General features: G+C 40.9%; 1 protein-coding gene across 1 annotated transcript in view; it reads left to right on the forward strand.

The window, feature by feature from the left end:
* The window catches only part of uba7 (ubiquitin-like modifier activating enzyme 7), an 83,897-nt gene that overhangs the window by 29,332 nt on the left and 42,378 nt on the right, over positions 1 to 12,187 (forward strand). The window lies entirely within an intron of this gene.

Below are 12,187 nucleotides of genomic sequence, written 5' to 3' on the forward strand. Positions count from 1 at the left end.
TTCATGTCTTGGGTAAAGCATTTGCTTGCCTTCACCCTCCCAGGTGGCTTGCATTGTGTGTGTGTCCTAACTATTATAGCGTTAAAATACTGTATTTAGAAATTAAAAAAAAAAAACATGGACAGATATATTAATTTTTTCATTTTAAACGTTTATATCTGTGGCATTTGGTAGATGCTCATTTCCAGAGCAACTTACAAATATAAACATATCCCAGTGGTTGGCAAATGTAGTGGCAGGTGTATTGACAAAGGACTCTTATGGTGTAGCATGGTGTGGTTACCAGTGTAGGGAAATGAACCCTAGTCTTCTGTGGACATAGAAACAAAGAGATAAAGTTTGTTGTAAGATTATTTCCAATGTAGAACATTTGTCATTTATTCCCTTGAGGCTGCTAAGAAGAACACAGGAATTGGACCATTTAACAATTAGTTTAACTCTAGTGTTTCTGTTTAATCTTTCCATATGTTTAAGAACAGATGCATTTCCAGTCACATGACAGGAAGAATCATACAGCTTTGTTATCTAGGTTATGCTTCATACAGTGGATCCTTCACATGGGGGTGACCATGTTTAAAACATGTTTAGTGCACATCTCTGATACAGCCAGGCCACTAAGTGACAGATTAATGTCTGCTCTTTGACATGAAGAAGAGTTATATGACGCTGTTTCACTCTACGATTTCTTCTCTACTTGACTCTTCTCAGCTTTTTTACTTTTCCATTAGGCAGATTTGGTCCCTGGACCCTCGTACTTTTTAGCCCCCGCTCACTCATGAAATAGGGATTAAATATGACGTGTAAACCTTGCAGAACGCTGATTGGCCTGAGAGACTTGTCAGTAAGAATAAAATGCAGGCATCCAGCACAAACTAGCCATTTGTAACATCTACAAGCCACAGCAGAAATCACACTTTTGAAGATGTGCAAACGCACCTTGGATTGATGAATGACAAAAGACTCCAGCGAGAGACAGACAGTGCAAAAAGTAAAAAAAAAAACTCTCTGAACTGGTGATGAGTTGTGTTCAGTTCTAAACAACAACAACAACAACACATCATTATACCATGAATAAACGCTAAACACTGTTGTTGTGGATTCCAAAGCCTGCAGCTCCCATTACAGACAGTGTTTTGTGACATCACTGTCCACATTTCATGGGAAAGCTGCGGTAGTGGAATACCAACCCGATACCTGGTCCCAAAAAGCATGAAGATCCGAGTAGACTCAAGTGCAGCAGGCACCATGCAGTGGGAAAGCGCCAACTGAGATATATCAGACATTTTTACAAGCTAATTATGACTGTACTAGGCCTAATGCTTCATTCTCATTCCAAGGCACTGTTCAAGTTAAAGTACAGCTCTTAAACAAGTGTCAAGATTAAAACCCAAAGGCTGAAGTATAAATATCTCAGTGAGGCAGAGCCATGGACATGGAAGGACAGCCACTGAATAAATTGAGCTAAGGGTCTGTGTGTCTGTGTGTCTGTGTGTCTGTGTGTACGGAGCCACAGTCTGGACTTAAATCAGCCTGGGCTTAAGCGAGCCCGCTGTTATCCTAAGGGGCTTACAGCATTTAGTAACTGTACACCCACCCACACAGACCCTTCAGCCAGCTCCATGTGTTTACACCGTTCAGAGGCTCTGCCCAAACAGCGCATTCACAACTCAGAGATGTGCTTTCTGAAGGATTTTAATGGTCTCAGACGCAAGGCTTAGGGCAGATTAACGGTTGAAACCAGAGTTTGGAGGGTGTCTGCGCTCTCTTTTGAAAGACCTCCGTTTAGTGGTCCTGCAGCCGAGCCAAAGCCAACATAAAACTACAGGTCAGACCTCAGGCCTTAGAGGAAGAAAGAAGGAGAGAAAGGGTCACATCCGATGAAGTAATTCTCTGCTGTTGCCTGTAGGGGGGATGTCTCTGAGCTCCTCTTTGTGCACAGCGGTTTGATTAGGTCACAGTTCTTTAGAAAAAAAGATTCAGTGAAATTGAACCTCAGTCTGATGCTGTTATTTTATAATAAAATAAGGGATGGAGGGACTGTTTACTAGAGATGGGCAGGGCTTTTGAATGGTAAAGTGGTCTAAGTGTTGACCCTAACATCAGGAGGTCATTGGTTCCGATCCAAGGGTGGGAGAGCACATCCGGGAACAGAATGGCCCTCCATCTCCATGCGAGCATGGGTGTCTGTAGGTTTGACAGATCTGGGCAGTTAGCATTCTCCAGTAGGAATCTGTAGTGGCCTCCCATGACTTTGAGAAAGGATGTGCAATATTTATCTCATTGTGTGAGTCGTGTGTGCTTGCTCACTGAAGCCGGCATCTTGTACATCGCTGCTGGCTGACATATTCAATTCCACCTTAAATGATACAACAGTTGCTTTCTGGTAACCTGTAATTTATGCATGATTTAAGGTGGTCAGAATGAGGTGGGAAAAGTAAAAGCTGGTGGATGTAAGTCAAGTTGAGCCTCTCTGTGGAATTAAAAATGATTTCCTGTGGCATTAAGCCCAACATTTCAGAGACTGCACCTACTTAATGTGAGTCCAGTGCCGTGTTGTTTGTTAGTAAACTTACTGAATCCATGTTTGGCGTCTTTCTTTGTTTAGTTTAGTGCCTCAGCATCCTGCTCCTCAGCCTCTGTCTGAATTGAAAAAAAACCTCTTATTTCCTGGAAAGAAAGAGCATCCTTCTAGGCTCTTTCTGCCCAGTTTTCAGAAATGAAGAGTGGAGCTCAGGTTGTGCTTCTGAGAAAAGGGAGGGGGAGAAGGGGTCACAGCCGATGAAGTAATACACTGCAGTTGGCCACCTTTTGAAGAAGGAGGAGGGGCTTTGTGTGTGTGTGTGTTGTGTGTTGTGTGTGTGTGTTTTGGGTGTGTGCCCCCTCACAGTCAAAGATCAGGGTCTTTTTCACCCAAGGGGATGTTTGGTGGGTTGGGCTTTGAAACACAGCAGCTTGGGTTTCTACTGAGCTATGACAACAGCAACATAGTGTCATAACTGCTTGCTCAGCCTCTCTTTCTCTTTCTCTCTCTTTTTCTCTTTCTCTTTCTCTCTCTTTTTCTTTCTCTTTCTCTCTCTCTTTCTTTCTTTCTCTCTCTCTCTCTCTCTCTCTTTCAGAGAATTTGAGTTTGGATGAGAAACATCAATAGGATTGGGGTTGGGTTTAGAAGAAGCAGGGTAAGGGTTGAGATTAGAATAAATAGAAGTAGGATTGGGTAAGAATTAGTTTTAGAAATACGATTAGTGTGGTATTAGAAAGAGAAACAGAACTAGGAACAGAAACCAGATTAAGAGTAGAAACTGGATTAGAAAGAGAAACAGGATTAGGGTGAGTGTCAGGAATAGAAGCAGGATTAAGATTAGAGACTGGAATCAGGGATAGGGTTAGGGCTAGAAGAGATATTCACTGGAATGCCAGTCCACACCTGAGACTGGCTAAAGCTGCAATGCATCACAATAAACTAACAACGAAATTCATGCTCCATTTCCAATCTTAGCGCGTCGTTCATAGAGCTGTTGTTTAAAGCTTTTGTATTTTTCTCATGAAAAAAAGTCTTCCATCTCTCCCTTTCACTCCTCCAGCACTCGCTCGGTCACTGTTTCTTTTTGCTCATGTGTCTGGCAGCAGTCAGCCCTCAAGACAGAGCAGAAGTTTCCACACGTGGGACTGGTTAAATTTCCCCAGAACGAGAGAGAGAGAGAGAGAGAGAGAGAGAGCACAAGGGCCTGCTCTGTTTTTCTGGCTGTATTTTTATACTTTTTATCTTCATTAGCCCATTAGAAGTTGACTAAAAGAGAGAGAGAGAGAGAGAGAGAGAGAGGCAGTGAAAGAGACTGTGGAGTGGTCTGTATGACACACAGCTAATCATCCAACATCAGACCCTGACCTCCTTAAAGATCTCATTCAGATCTTCCATCATCTACTGTATTGCCTTCTCAAAAGAGTAGTAGCTTTAACTGAAAGCAGAACACAGGGGGCTTTATCACAGAGTTAAAGGGCCAAGGTGCACAATAGATGTCCCCTTATTTAAAAAATACACAATAAAAAAATAAAACCGCAGTGAGATGCACTTGTGCCATTGTTTTGAATTGGTTTGGTTTGGTGGACGGATATTTTCAACTTCCTGTTTTCTCTCGAGGATGTCCTCTACAAAACAGGCTCCTGCTATTTTCTACACCGTGGAGATAATAAATAAACTGTTTTTTTGAGCTCTGTCCAAGATGATCTCTAAATTTAGACTTCAGATTTTGCAAATAAGGATATTGTTGATGAATGGGCATGACTATAATGTCTAAAGCAGTTGGACACGTGTGTTACACCCACGTAGCCCACTGCAGGTAAAGGGTAATTTAGACAAAAATTTATTTCTTAAGAAGTAAAGAAAAATACACAAAACATTGCAAATATTTAATTCCCATCTCTCAGCACAACCAAGCTTTTTAGATACCACCAGCACCTGGATCCAACTCTTCTCACAGTGGAAGAGAAGAACACAGGACAGGACCAAGCAGGGCCTTAGCACTGAGCAGTTAAACCATTGGCTTGTGTCCAGATTTCTACGACCCTCGTAACCAATGTATTTTTGTCAGTGTACACATGAAGACCTCGTCAGTATTAAATCATATACAACACAGCACTTTTCACATACACTGGTTCTGTGTTTATCTTAGCTTCTTGGGCCGTGTAATGGACATATAAACTTACACACGTTACACTGAGACTGTATAAGTTACAGCAAACAGTTTGATATAGTGGCGTCTGCCTTCATGGTGAGTCCAGCCTTTTAGAGATCTATGCTTTATAAACACCTCCAGAATGGTTCCCAGCAGGGCTGAAGGAGGCGCCATTTTATAGTGAAATCGCAGATTTTACTACTGATATTTAAAAAATATAAGTCCCAAGTGTGGGAATTAATAACAAAAAAAATGTTTAATCATCAACAAAATGGGTGTGCTGCTTGTTGTTTACTTTTTAATGTATCAATACATTTAAGTCACAGGTGCGATATTACTGCCAAAAACAACTATGAGATATTTCCCCCAGATTGTCCAGCCCGACTTCCCAGCATGCATCTGGGTGGACCCCGTGGGAACGCGAGTGACACTGAGACCCGAGCTGTCCTGATGTGGCTCTGGGGAGATATTCAGACCTCGTGTTCTCCCTGGCCCACACTTTTCTCCTGAATTGTTCTCTGCATCTTCTTTATTTTTTCTTACAGTTCTAAATTTCCTCTGAGTCTCGGGGCAGTTTTATGGGCCTGTGTATGTTTTCTCTGCAGCTGTGCAGCTTTTCTTGTGATGCAACAAAGTTTGAGATCTCAGCTCTCGCCCCAGACCTGACCTGGACTGTATTTTGGCTTCAGTTCAGCCCTCTGACCTGCTCCATCTTTTAGGAGGGGGGACTGGGTACGATTTGTGATTTTTTTTGCTCCTGGATTCCCCCTACAGTTTGGTTTCCTACCCTCCTCCAGTTACATAGTGCAGGTTCTGCATTGCTGAGCATGGAGTAGCACAACAGAAGCTCTTTATTCCATCTTACAAGTCTGTGGAGCATGACAGTGATTTGAATGTGTAATTTAAAGTGACTGAAGTGCCCTTGAGCAAGGCACCTAACCCCCAACCACTCTCTGGGTGCTGTGGCTAGGGCTGCCCACCACTCCGGGCGTGTGAGCTCACTGACCCCTAGTGTTCAGTGGTGTGTAAAGGTGTGTTTCACTGCACGGATTGGGTTAAATGCAGAGAAAAAATTCCTCTGTGTTCACAGTGGCCAATAAAGTGATACTAATTCTAATGTTAAGTTAATACTGACATTAAAGGAACTATATGTAATATTGACACAAGCGTATAATACAGTTTCAAAACAGTGGGGAGAGCTGTCTGTCTCTTCCCCCTCCTCGTGGAGCGTGACTAGACAAGGCTGGTGTTACTTATTGATTTTCCCTTCCAACACAAATGTCATTTAGGAGACAGATCTTATCCACAATTTTCGTAGTCAAACTTTTCATTCCACATTACATGTATCCGTTTACGAGTCTTATTGGCGTTATACGCCAGGTTGTTGAACTCGCTGTTCCAGCTAAAGCTAGCGCTATTGCTTTTTGAAGCAACTGTTATTTCATTTTATCAGTTTAAAATGCAGAAACCAAATGTTCACAATTTTTGTATTCAGGCATGTAGTTCCACCTTAAATGTGTCTGTTTAAGAGTCTTGTTTGCTTTGTTCTCTAGCTTATTATTGAATACTATGCAAAGCTAAAGCTAGCGCTAGATTTTATAAACAAAACTTGTTTCGACCAAGTGTACATAATGTCACTAAAACATTTACCTACCAGAGAAATGCTTATATTTGCTGCGTACAACCAAGCTTGATTTCTCCGTTCCACCTTTAATAGAGAAACAGAGAAACACACATGAATCTGCATCATTTTTTTTAAACAAACAATGGTTTTTACAATTTTCAATCATGTTGTCCCAGACAGCGAGCTTAAACCGATCCACTGTCATAAAAAGGCTGACACAACACTGACTGTAGACCACTGCTGGTCCACCATCGGACCACTCAGATTACTGTCCTGTACAGGATAGAACTCATTTATAATCTCCTCAAACAGATTTTACATTCACAGAGGCTTTTATTCTGGAAAACAAACTAATACAAATATTACCAACAACTCTGAGAGATATAATAATGAGTATAAGCCTGATATAAAATGATTATGATAAAAATGTTGGCACTGTGCTGGATTAAGATTATTTACTAATCTCATTTATAAAGAATAACAAAACAAACCTAATGAAGGAAAAAATGTAAATTGGACTGTGAATGGAAAAGTGCTAAAATGTTGCGTTTTGTCTAAAATTCTGTGGTCCGCCGTCTCCTTGCTGTCAGGGGTTATTCACCTTCTTTGTATAAAACACACAACCTATGGCCTTTACTCCTTTTAATCTATACATATGTGTCTGTACTCCTATTGTTTTTCAGAAATGATTTGCTGTTATGTGTTCAGGAGGAAATGATCCAGCTCTGGCTCTGTTCTGTAGTGTAGCTGCTTGTAAACTGCCTCCACTTTTCAAACACAGGGCCAATATTTCCTCTCATTTTTCTCTGTCTCTGCTCATGGAGATTTTCAGGGGGACAGGGGGGCTTTTTGGGTCCGGTAAAATATAACATTAACTCTGTTCACTTGGTCATTTCATGGCTGCGAGACACTGTTTGTAAACCTGGCAACATGGTGGACTGTAAAATGATTGGACAGAGGGCGGGACACAGGCAGGACCTCAGGGGCAGGATCATAGGATCTCCGTCCCAGACTGGGCACTTCTCTGAGAATATAGTGCTTTAGCAAAGCTGTGAGAGGCAGCAGTGTTTTAACTTTGACTGTTTCCTTAATCTGTTATCACACACACTGGACATGTTATGACCAAGTACAGTAAATATCCTACAGGTTGCTCCTTTAAGTACGTCTATTAGTGGGTCACACCAACATCCCTGATTGGATAAGCAGCACTTTCATCTTGAAGAGGCAGAAGACGATCCAGCTTCACTCTCACTTTAGATCAGTACAAAAAGGCCCCTTTTCCTGCAGTAACATCCTCTACTGCTTTGGGCAGGCTTCATTTTAGATGTTGAAAATTTGCTGCTAAAAAAAGCTGAGGGGGGGCTTTGCAACTCTCCTGCCAACACGTGATGACCTTGGGCTTGTGTGCTGCTCCAGATCATTTTATTTTAATGGTCAGTGCTCATCTATGATAATGAATGCAAGTAGCTGCATATTTTGGACATGCAAGTAGTTAAAAAAGAAGTAAGTAACATTAAATTATAGCATGTGTTTATAGAGAGCTGGCAGCTTCAGAGTTTTGTAATCAGAAACCTGAAAATCAGACATGTCCAAACATGACTCAGGCTGCAGACAGAAGTTTTTCCCAGAAGCTTCCCTCTGCCCAGCTACTGCATGTTCAAACCTTATGCTCTTAAATCCATATAATACACTTCCAGATCTGCTGCGCCTGTAGGCGTTAAGGCGAAGGACCTGCACATTTAAGCCTCGCTGTTTAAACATCCTCAGGACACTAATAATTCATATGAGTTTCATATTCAAGGATTTTTTCCTCTCTGTAGCTATTACATATTTTGTGTGTGAAGTCATTATTGTTCACAGCTCGAGGGAAATCAGACAGAGGCTTTATTTCTGTCGAGTTAAAGAGCATGTTTCTTTCTCCCTGCTTTCTCCCGGTTGTTCAGAGCCCCAGATGTGGGGATATGGTGGAGATTGTGTTACTGCAGGGCTCTGTATATTCTTCTTCTCAGAGATTGCTTTTCCACTGTGTGTATGATTTTTTTTGAAGACAAAACCAGAACAAGCTCTTAATAACCCTCCTGGGTGCAGTTGAATGAAATGAGATCTTTGGGCAGAGGGATTTTGAAGTTTTTTTTTTCCCCCAAAGTCGACGTGTGGGCAGTGATTGACCCTAAGTTCCCCAATCTCCAGGTGTCCAATCAGATAGGCAGAAAATCTGCGGTGTTTCCTGTGTCTTGAAACTTTCACCCCCTTCACATCACCATTCATTCATCACTTTCCCTCTCTACTGTTTGTCCTCCATCTACTTTTGGCCTTGACCGCAATCTCTGTGCAACCTGTTGTTTGTCCTTGCAAACCCTCCCTCTATCACTTCTCCACTCTTTCCCTCCTCCTCTCTCTCCTCTCTCCTTCTCTGAAAAACTGTCTTCTCTTACACAGGTTACCTCAAAAATAAAACTACTTTAACCGCAGTAGGGCTTTCGCTGGGATGCAATGTGTACACAGACAAATCTTACATTTACATTTACTTACATTTACTGTTCACTTTTTTAGTGATTTATAACATGTCACTGTAGCATGAGTCCTAAATCTTTCAGTCACTGTTCACACGGATATTACTGTGTCTCATTTCTCATTAGGCTTTCCATACCAGAGACAGCACTGGTAAAGAGGCTTGTTTCCACCCTGGTGAGGACATACCCATGGCTGTTTTCATTTATCACTCAGTGAGTTATAGCAGGCATTGAATGACTGGATAACAGTTATAGATAACATTCACATCAGTACAAGCTGAACTGGTGAATCTGAACAAAGAGCTCTGTCGGGTTCAGTATAAAGATCTGTCCTTGTATAACGTTTAGCATGAGATAAAAAAAAGTACTCTCACACACAAACACACAGACTTTAGCTACAATGAGAAATAATGTCAAATACATATTATAACATGTCATTAACAGAGCCCATTAGCGCAAAATATCCTGGTGTTACAGCACTACGTGTTTGTTTCATATATCTCTGAATTTCTGCTTTTTATTTCAGAGTTAGTTTATTTCAGATGATATTATGTTTAGCTTTTTGTGATCTGCACCAGATTTAATATCAGTCAGGCTTAGTTAACATTAATATCATTATTATCTGTTACATTAATGCTCGCTCACACACACACACACACACACACACACACACCGTCACACTGGCTCTAGCTCTCTCAACACTCTTAGTAAGTTCAAACCTAACAGGAGGAGTTCATGTGTGTTGTGATGATGATGTGTGTGTGTGTGTGTGTGTGTGTGTGTGTGTGTATTATGAGAGGGGGTTACAGAAATGACTGCTATTTCCTGCTATCACAGGAAGCCTCTCTATTGGAACCAGATTTCCTTTAGAGCAGCATTGAGATGTGGCTGCATTTTTATTCCTTTAATCATTCACAGCTTCAGCAGGAGAGAGAGAGAGAGAGAGAGAGAGAGAGAGAGAGAGGCTCCAAACCCATATGCTGAATCTCTCTTTGTTCTCAGTCGTGATGAAGTTCCAGATGTAAAAAAAACAAAAAAAAAAAAAAACTTTCTTTTGACCTGATTTGGTGACTAGACCTAAACAGAAAGACAGAAGCATCACAGAGAAATAGAGCTGTGTGGCGTGTGTGTAATATCCAAATTAAGTCAACTATTCTGGTGGTTTTTTACATGAACAGTACACACAAACATGTTTGGGAAAAAGTCTCAAAAGAGTCTTAATGGTGTAGCATGGTATGTTACTGGGCAGGGAATCTAACCCTTGTCTTCTGGAGCCCATATGTTGCTCTGCATTCTTTGTTTGCCCCCTTTCACTCAGTTCTTTAATCGTGGATCTCTAGAGGACCACCAGAGAGCAGGTACGATTTGGCTGGTTGATGATTCTCAGCGCTGCAGTGAGACTAATATGGTGGTGATGTGTTGGTGGGTGTTTCACTGGTATGAGTGGATTAGACACAGCAGTGCGACTGGAGTTTTTAATCCCTGTGCCCTCTCCCTGCTCACTATGTATTTTGTTTTTCATCCTCCTCGAGTCCAGTTACAGATCAGTGCCCACAGGATGCTGTTGGCTGGTGGACTATTCTTAGCTCTGCTGTGTCTGATCCACTTGTACCAGTGCAACACACACTAACACAGCATTGCTACCATGTCAGTGTTACTACAGCACTGAAAATGATCCCCCACCCAAATTATACCTGCTCTGTGGTGGTCCTGACTATTGATGGAAAGGGAGAAAAGGGCCAAACAAAGTATGCAGGGCAACAGATGGATTACTATCTGTAATTGTAGAACTACAAAGTGCTCCTTTTAGAAAGTGGAGCTGATAAAATGGACAGTAAGTGTAGAGAGAAAAAGCTGGTTTTAATGTTATGCCTGATTGGTGTATGTTCATGATCTTTATCAGATGTGACCAGACTAAATGGCCCTGAAACATTCTAACTGGCCCAAGCACTGACCTCAGAGGCGCTGGTGTACCATTTCAAGCTCTGGTGTGCTGTTCTGTTTTTCAAAAGTCTCCAGAGTATTTTGTTATCTTCTGCATGTGTCTTTTATTGTTGTGGCAGATGCTGTGAGTGTTTTGCCATTGTAGACAGGAAGCTTATCACATTCTGTCTAAAAAATGCAGCATAATAATGTTTTGGTGATAAAATTGTATCACAGTATATTTGTACATGAAGGCATATAAATAATTACAAACATAAATTTCAGAATCTCAGGCCTTGTTGCAGAATTGGTGTAAAACAACGACAGCAGATGACTGATGGCAACATGCAGCTGTGTAAACGTTTCCATGGTTTAAAAAAAAATCAGTGATGATGTAATTTACAGCTTCATCAGTCACTTTTATATGTTTAAGGTGGAAAGAAAGCCAAGAAGTTACAGAAGCTCTGCGCAGTTGAAGTCATCTTGTAGGATAAGAGCACAAGTTTAATAACGCTTTTAAAAGCAGTTAGAAAACTGAGGAACCCCCCAGGCACACGGATACCTACATCCCTGCGTTATACTAATCCATTAACCCTGAATTAAATTTCTGCTCAGCCATATTAACTTTGTTTCCTTACTTTAAGATACACTGACGATATTCACATACAGTCTGATAATCCAATAATAACCCAGCTCAGCATATCATAGTGCAGTTTTAACCGAATATTATTTTCTACACCTCAATCAAAATTACTGGACATCACACTGGAAGTTCAGCAAGTTCCGCACGGTGGATGCAAGGAATTTGAAACAAAGTTTATGATTCAAACTTTAAAAAACATCTGAAGAGTAGTTAATAAGCACATTTGAATGATATCTTCCTGAACTTGTCTTATTTGTAGAGTAAATAAACAGACAAGGGTGCCAACTAAAACTCTGGTAACATTCTGCTAATCTTGCTGAACTCAAGCTGAATCATAAATAAATGGTTAACTCCTTTCAATGTATTGCACTATGTAGTATATCCCACTGTCCAATTAAAAATGTCTATCTACACTTTTGTGGATTTTTGCTTATTGCATCATTTGAACAATAGCAGCTGTATGTAAAATGTAAAAATTTCAAAATTAACAAACCAATAAAAATGCTCCAAAATTACTGGGAATAAAATCTTTTTACATTCACTTCCATTGAACGTTAAGAAAATATATTCCTTCTCTTGTAAAATTACAATCTTGGGATACACATGTTTTTAATTAGACAGTGATGAGATGAAATAACACACACACACACACACACACACACACACATACTTGTTTCTGTGCGTTGTGGGGGTCACCTGGAGGAATACTCACATTGTGCGGTCCACCCTTTCCCAAGGTGCTTCAGACTTGAAAAAAATCATGCTTTGTCAAAATGCACTTGTGAATCTTAATATCACTTCAAATTACAAA

Source organism: Hoplias malabaricus, chromosome 3 (assembly GCF_029633855.1).
Source record: "Hoplias malabaricus isolate fHopMal1 chromosome 3, fHopMal1.hap1, whole genome shotgun sequence".
NCBI lineage: Eukaryota > Metazoa > Chordata > Actinopteri > Characiformes > Erythrinidae > Hoplias > Hoplias malabaricus.